Here is a 6,886-nt window from a genome sequence, read left to right as displayed (position 1 = left end):
ATTTGGCCGAGCCCTTTGAGAAGAGGTCGGATAGTCTGACCTAAAGAGGTCGGTCGCCTTGTCGCTAAACATCCTGGGTCGGTCATCTCGACCCAGGGTATGAACAGAACTCCTTTTTGTTCATAGGACGTCCCAGGAGGTCTTCCTCACTGGGGTTCACGTCCTTCTCCTCCTTTGTGCATTCGGCCATATTGATTATATCAATGGCCTTGCATTCTCTTTTTGGATTCTCTTCTGTATTGCTTGGAAGAGTACTAGGAGGAGTTTCAGTAATTTTCTTACTCAGCGAACCCACTTGTGCCTCCAAATTTCTAACGGAGGACCTTGTTTCACTTATGAAACTTAAAGTGGCCTTAGATAGATCAGAGACTATGTTTGCTAAGCTAGAGGGGCTCCGCTCAGAATTCTCTGTCTGTTGCTGAGAAGATGATGGAAAAGGCTAGCTATGGCTAAGCCTGTTTCTTCCACCATTATTAAAGCCTTATTAAGGCTTTTGTTGATCCTTCCATGAGAAATTTGGATGATTTCTCCATGAGAAATTATAGGTGTTTCCATAGGATTCACCCATGTAATTCACCTCTGCTATTGCAGGGTTCTCAGGATCATAAGCTTCTTCTTCAGAAGATGCCTCTTTAGTACTGTTGGATGCATTTTGCCATCCATTCAGACTCTGAGAAATCATGTTGACTTGCTGAGTCAACATTTTGTTCTGAGCCAATATGGCATTCAGAGTATCAATTTCAAGAACTCCCCTCTTCTGAGGCGTCCCATTACTCATAGGGTTCCTCTCAGAGGTGTACATGAATTGGTTATTTGCAACCATGTCAATGAGTTCTTGAGCTTCTGCAGGCATTTTCTTTAGGTGAATGGATCCACCTGCAGAATGGTCCAGTGACATCTTAGAAAGCTCAGGTAGACCATCATAGAATATATCTAAAATGGTCCACTCTAAAAGCATGCCAGAAGGACACTTTTTGGTCAATTGCTTGTATCTTTCCCAAGCTTCATAGAAGGATTCATCATCTCTTTGCTTGAAGGTCTGAAAATCCACTCTAAGCTTGCTCAGCTTTTGAGGAGGAAATAACTTGGCCAAGAAGGCCGTGACCTGCTTATCCCAAGAGTCCAGGCTATCTTTAGGTTGTGAGTCCAACCATATTCTAGCTCTGTCTCTTACAGCAAAGGGGAAAAGCATGAGCCTGTAGACTTCAGGATCTACTCTATTAGTCTTAACAGTATCACAGATCTGCAAGAATTCAGTTAAAAACTAATAGGGATCTTCTGATGGAAGTCCATGAAACTTGCAGTTCTGTTGCATTAGAGCAACTAGTTGAGGATTCAGCTCAAAATTGTTTGCTCCAATGGCAGGGATTGAGATGCTTCTTCCATAAAATTTGGAAGTAGGTGTAGTATAATCACCAAGCATCCTCCTTGCATTATTGTTGTTGTCATTATTTTCAGCTGCCATCTCCTCTTCTTTTTCGAAAGTTTCTGTAAGGTTGTCTCTGGATTGTTGTATTTTTGCTTCAACAAGAATGTTCTTGTCCTTGCTCCTGCTCATATGAAAAAGAAGGAAACAGAAAATATAGGGATCCTCTTTACCACAGTAGAGAGATTCCTAATCTGAGCAACAAGATGAACCGTCAGTTGTCCAAACTCGAACAATCCCCGGCAACGGCGCCAAAAACTTGGTGCACGAAATTGTGATCATCAACAATGGCGCCAAAGACTTGGAGCTCTCAAACGTGAATCACACTTTGTCACAACTTCGCACAACTAACCAGCAAGTGAACTGGGTCGTCCAAGTAATACCTTACGTGAGTAAGGGTCGATCCCACGGAGATTGTTGGTATGGAGCAAGCTATGGTCATCTTGTAAATCTCAGTTAAGCTGATAATAAATGGTTATGGAGTTTGATAGTTTAAAATATAAATAAAACGTAAAATAAAGATAGAGATACTTATGTAAATCATTGGTGGGAATTTCAGATAAGTGTATGGAGATGCTTTATCCCTTTTGAATCTCTGCTTACTGCTTTCATCCAATCATTCTTACTCCTTTCCATGGCAAGCTGTATGTAGGGCGTCACCGTTGTCAATAGCTACTTCCCATCCTCTCAGTGAAAATGGTCCAAATGCTCTTGTCACAGCACGGCTAATCATCTGTCAGTTCTCGATCATGTCGGAATAGAATCCAGTGATTCTTTTGCGTCTGTCACTATGCCCAATAATCGCGAGTTTGAAGCTTGTCACAGTCATTCAATCCCTGAATCCTACTCGGAATACCACAGACAAGGTTTAGACTTTCCGGATTCTCAAGAATGGTCGCCAATAAATCTAGCTTATACCACGAAGACTCCGATCTTTCGGAATGGAGGCTAAGAGACACGTGCTCGATCTAAGGTAGAACGGGAGTGGTTGTCAGGCACGCGTTCATAAAGACGGATGATGATGAGTGTCACGAATCATCGCATCCATCAGGGTGAAGTGCAGCAAATATCTTAGAATAAGAATAAGCTTGAATTGAATAGAAGAACAATAGTAATTGCATTAATTCTCGAAGTACAGCAGAGCTCCACTCCTTAATGTATGGTGTGTAGAAACTTTACCATTGAAAATACATAAGTGATGGTACAGGCATGGCTGAGAGGCCAGCCCCCAAAACATGATCAATAGTCTCCTAAGATGAACAATAGATTAAATCTGAGACCAAAGATGTCTAATACAATAGTAAAATGTCCTATTTATACTAGACTAGTTACTAGGGTTTACAGAAATAAGTCTTAGTGCAGAAATCCACTTCCGGGGCCCACTTTGGTGTGTGCTTAGGCTGAGCTTGAGCTTTACACGTGTAGAGGCTTCTCTTGGGGTTAAACGCCAAGTTGTAACGTCTGTTTGGCGTTTAACTCTGGTTTGTGACGTTTTTCTGGCGTTTTACTCCAGAATGCAGCATGGAACCGGCGTTGAATGCCAGTTTGCGTCATCTAAACTCGAATAAAGTATGGACTATTATATATTGCTGGAAAGCCTTGGAGGTCTACCTTCCAACGCAGTTGAGAGCGCGCCGTTTGGGGTTTTGTAACTCCAGAAACGCCATTTCGAGTGCAGGGAGGTTAGAATCCAACAGCATCAGCAGTCCTTTGTCAGCCTCCTATCAAATTTTTGCTCAGGTCCCTCAATTTCAGCCAGAAAATACCTGAAATCACAGAAAAATACACAAACTCATAGTAAAGTCTAGAAATGTGAATTTTTCATAAAAACTAATAAAAACATCCCTAAAAGTAGCTAGATCCTACTAAAAACTACCTCAAAATAATGCCAAAAAGCATATAAATTATCCGCTCATCAGCTTCATTAAGTTTTCGGTAGTCAATGCACATATGCCATGCGGTTACCATTCTTGTGGGTATCAATTCATTCTTCTCATTTGCCATAACAGTGATCCCTCCCTTCTTAGGAACTACTTGCACTGGGCTTACCCAAGGGCTGTCTGAGATGGGGTAGATCACCCCTACTTACCACAACTTCAGCACTTCTTTCTGAACTACTTCATTCATAGTTTGGTTTAGCCTCCTTTGTTGCTGTCTTGAGGGTTTGGCATCTGGTGCATGAAATTTATACTCACACTATGTAATTCCGCACAACTAACCAGCAAGTGCACTGGGTCGTCCAAGTAATACCTTACGTGAGTAAGGGTCGAATCCCACGGAGATTGTTGGCTTGAAGCAAGGTATGGTTATCTTATTATTCTTAGTCAGGATACCAATAAGGTTCTTTAGTTTCAATTGTAAAACGTGAAAGGGCATAAAATAAGTAATTGTTATTCAATAATGGAGAATATGTTGGAGTTTTGGAGATGCTTTGTCTTCTGAATCCCTGCAACATAATGCTTTCTTACTTTCAAACATGCAAGGCTCCTTCCATGGCAAGCTGTATGTAGGGTGTCACCGTTGTCAATGGCTACTTCCCATCCTCTCAGTGAAAATGGTCTAAATGCTCTATCACAGCACGGCTAATCATCTGTCGGTTCTTGATCATGTCGGAATAGGATCCATTGATCCTTTTGTGTCTGTCACTACGCCCAACATTCGTGAGTTTGAAGCTCGTCACAATCATCCAATCCCTGAATCCTACTCGGAATACCATAGACAAGGTTTAGACTTTCCAGATTCTCAAGGATGTTGCCAATGGATTCTAGCTTATACCATGAAGACTCTGATCGATTAAAGAATCCAAGAGATATTCATTCAATCGAAGGTAGAACAGAGGTGGTTGTCAGGCACGCGTTCATAGGTTGAGAATGGTGATGAGTGTCACGGATCATCACCTTCTTCATATTGAAATGCGAATGAACATCTTAGATAGGAACAAGCGTGTTTGAATAGAAAACAGAAATAATTGCATTAATTCATCGAGAGACTGTAGAGCTCCTCACCCCCCAACAATGGAGTTTAGAGACTCATGCCGACAAAGAGTACAAAGTTCAGATCTAAAAATGTCATGAGATCAAAATAAGTCTCTAAAAGTTGTTTAAATACTAAACTAGTAACCTAGGTTTACAGAAATCCACTTCTGAGGCCCACTTGGTGTGTGCTGGGATTGAGACTTGAGCTTCTCATGTGCCTGGGCTGTTTCTGGAGTTAGACATCAGGTTGTAACCTATTTTTGGCGTTTAACTCCAACTTGCAACCTGTTTCTGGCGTTCAACGCCAGAATGCAACATGGAATTGGCGTTAAATGCCAGTTTACGTCCTTTATCTTCAAGCAAAGTATGAACTATTATATATTTCTGGAAAGCCCTGGATGTCTACTTTCCAACCCAATTAAGAGCGCGCCAATTGGACTCACGTGGCTCCAAAAAATCCATTCCGAGTGCAGGGAGGTCAGAATCCAACAACATTAGCAGTCCTTTTTCAGCCTAAATAAGATTTTTGCTCAGCTCCCTCAATTTCAGCCAGAAAATACCTGAAATCACAGAAAAACACACAAACTCATAGTAAAGTCCAGAAATATGGATTTTGCCTAAAAACTAATAAAAATATACTAAAAAGTAGCTAGAACATACTAAAAACTACATAAATTACCCCCAAAAAGCATATAAAATATCCGCTCATCAGCATCCTCTTCAAGTAAGATTTTATGCATGCACATTGAAGGACTGATCCCCTTTAAATCTGAAAGTGTCCAGCCTATGGCATCCTTGTGTTGTCTCAGCACTTGGATAAGTTCCTCTTCTTGTTCCTTACACAGACTTGAATTTATGATCACTCGGTAAGTGTTGTTAGCACCCAGATATGCATACTTCAAGCTGGGTGGTAAGGCTTTCAGCTCTAGTTTTGGTGACTCTGCGTCTTTATTGTCTGTGGTAGTTGGCATGATTGAGTTCCTCATGGTTGCTTATGGTAGTTTTCCCATCTGATGCCTGCTCCAGCTCAATATTTTCTTCGCATTGTTCTTCTCCCATAACTTATTGAACTATCTGTTCCATGGTGTCTACCAGCATGCATTCTCCTATGGGTTCCTTGGGGTAACTCATTGCTTTGAAGACGTTGAAGACCATTTTCTCTTCATGCAATCTCAAGACTAATTTCCCTTTCTGCACATCAATGATGGCTCCAACAGTAGCTAGAAATGGTCTTCCTAAGATAATTGATGTGTTGGCCTTTTCTTCTATGTCCAGCACAACAAAATCAGCAGGGAAAATAAACTCCCCCACTTTCACTAGCAAGTCTTCCACCACCCCATGTGGAAACTTAAATGTTCTGTCAGCCAATTAGAGTGCCATTCTTGTTGGCTTGGCTTCCTCAATCTTCATCCTTCTCATCATGGTTAGGGACATAAGATTTATGCTAGCTCCCAAATCACACAAAGCTTTCTCAATAGTGATGTCCCCTATGATGCAGGGGATTTGAAAACTCCCTGGGTCTTTCAGCTTTTGAGGTAACTTCTTCTGTATGATGGCGCTGCATTCTTCAGTCAACACTATGGTTTCTTTTACCTCCCAGTTCCTCTTTTTGGTTATAAGCTCCTTCAAGAACTTGGCAAAGAGTGGCGTTTGTTCTAATGCCTCAGCAAATGGTATGTTGATTTGGAGCCTCTTGAAAATCTCTAGGATCTTAGAGAACTGGCCATCCTTCCCATCTTTTCTCAATCTTTGTGGGTATGGTGCCTTTGGCACACAAGGCTTCAAAACTGGTTTTGGTGGAGGTGAAACTGGGGTCTCCCCTTCATCCTCGTTTCCATGTTTTGGTGCAACCTCTTCATGATTATCTTTGCTTGATGCTCCTTCCTCTACAACCTTCCAACTTCTTAGAGTTATGGCTTTGCATTCTCCTCTTGGGTTAGTCATGGTATCGCTGGGAAATATGTGTGTGGAAAATGGAATTTGCTTGGACAAAATTTCCACTTGTGCTTCCAACTTTGAGATTGATGCACCTTGATTTTTCAGATTTGACCTGTATTCCTCTTGATTAGCATCTATCCTTCTGTCAGTTTGTGCTTGTCTGTCCATGAGGGAGGAGACTGCCCCTAAAATCTAGGTTGATAGTTGTGCTATTGTAGCCTCCATCCTCTCAAAGTTGCTCTTGATTTTGCATTGTTGCATAGTTGAGGATGGTGCATCTTGATTGAGGTTGTTGTGTATGGGTTGGTTGTTATGGTAGGCTATGTTTCGTGAGTTATGGTAGGGTCTATGGTTCCCTGTTTGATGGTTGGGGTTGTAGTTTTGTTGATTTGATGGATAAGGCTTGTTGTTGTCCTGGTTATGGTTTTGTTGATTTTCCCACCCAAAGTTTGGGTGGTTCTTTCAACCTGGGTTGTATGTCTTAGAGTGTGGGTCATATGGTATTCTGGATGAATTGTGCACATAATTGACTTGTTCCCAGTCACCT

General features: G+C 41.5%; 1 non-coding gene across 1 annotated transcript; it reads left to right on the top strand.

The window, feature by feature from the left end:
• The first annotated feature begins 956 nt into the window (after positions 1 to 956).
• Positions 957 to 1,060, top strand: LOC112704443 (small nucleolar RNA R71). Its single transcript, XR_003155068.1, has one exon. It is a non-coding gene; the product is annotated as a small nucleolar RNA R71 (small nucleolar RNA).
• Positions 1,061 to 6,886: the final 5,826 nt, after the last annotated feature.

The sequence above is a fragment of the Arachis hypogaea genome, chromosome 7, assembly GCF_003086295.3.
Source record: "Arachis hypogaea cultivar Tifrunner chromosome 7, arahy.Tifrunner.gnm2.J5K5, whole genome shotgun sequence".
Classification (NCBI taxonomy): domain Eukaryota; kingdom Viridiplantae; phylum Streptophyta; class Magnoliopsida; order Fabales; family Fabaceae; genus Arachis; species Arachis hypogaea.
Note: the sequence above shows the minus strand (reverse complement) of the source record. Positions and strands in the feature narration are given on the sequence as shown.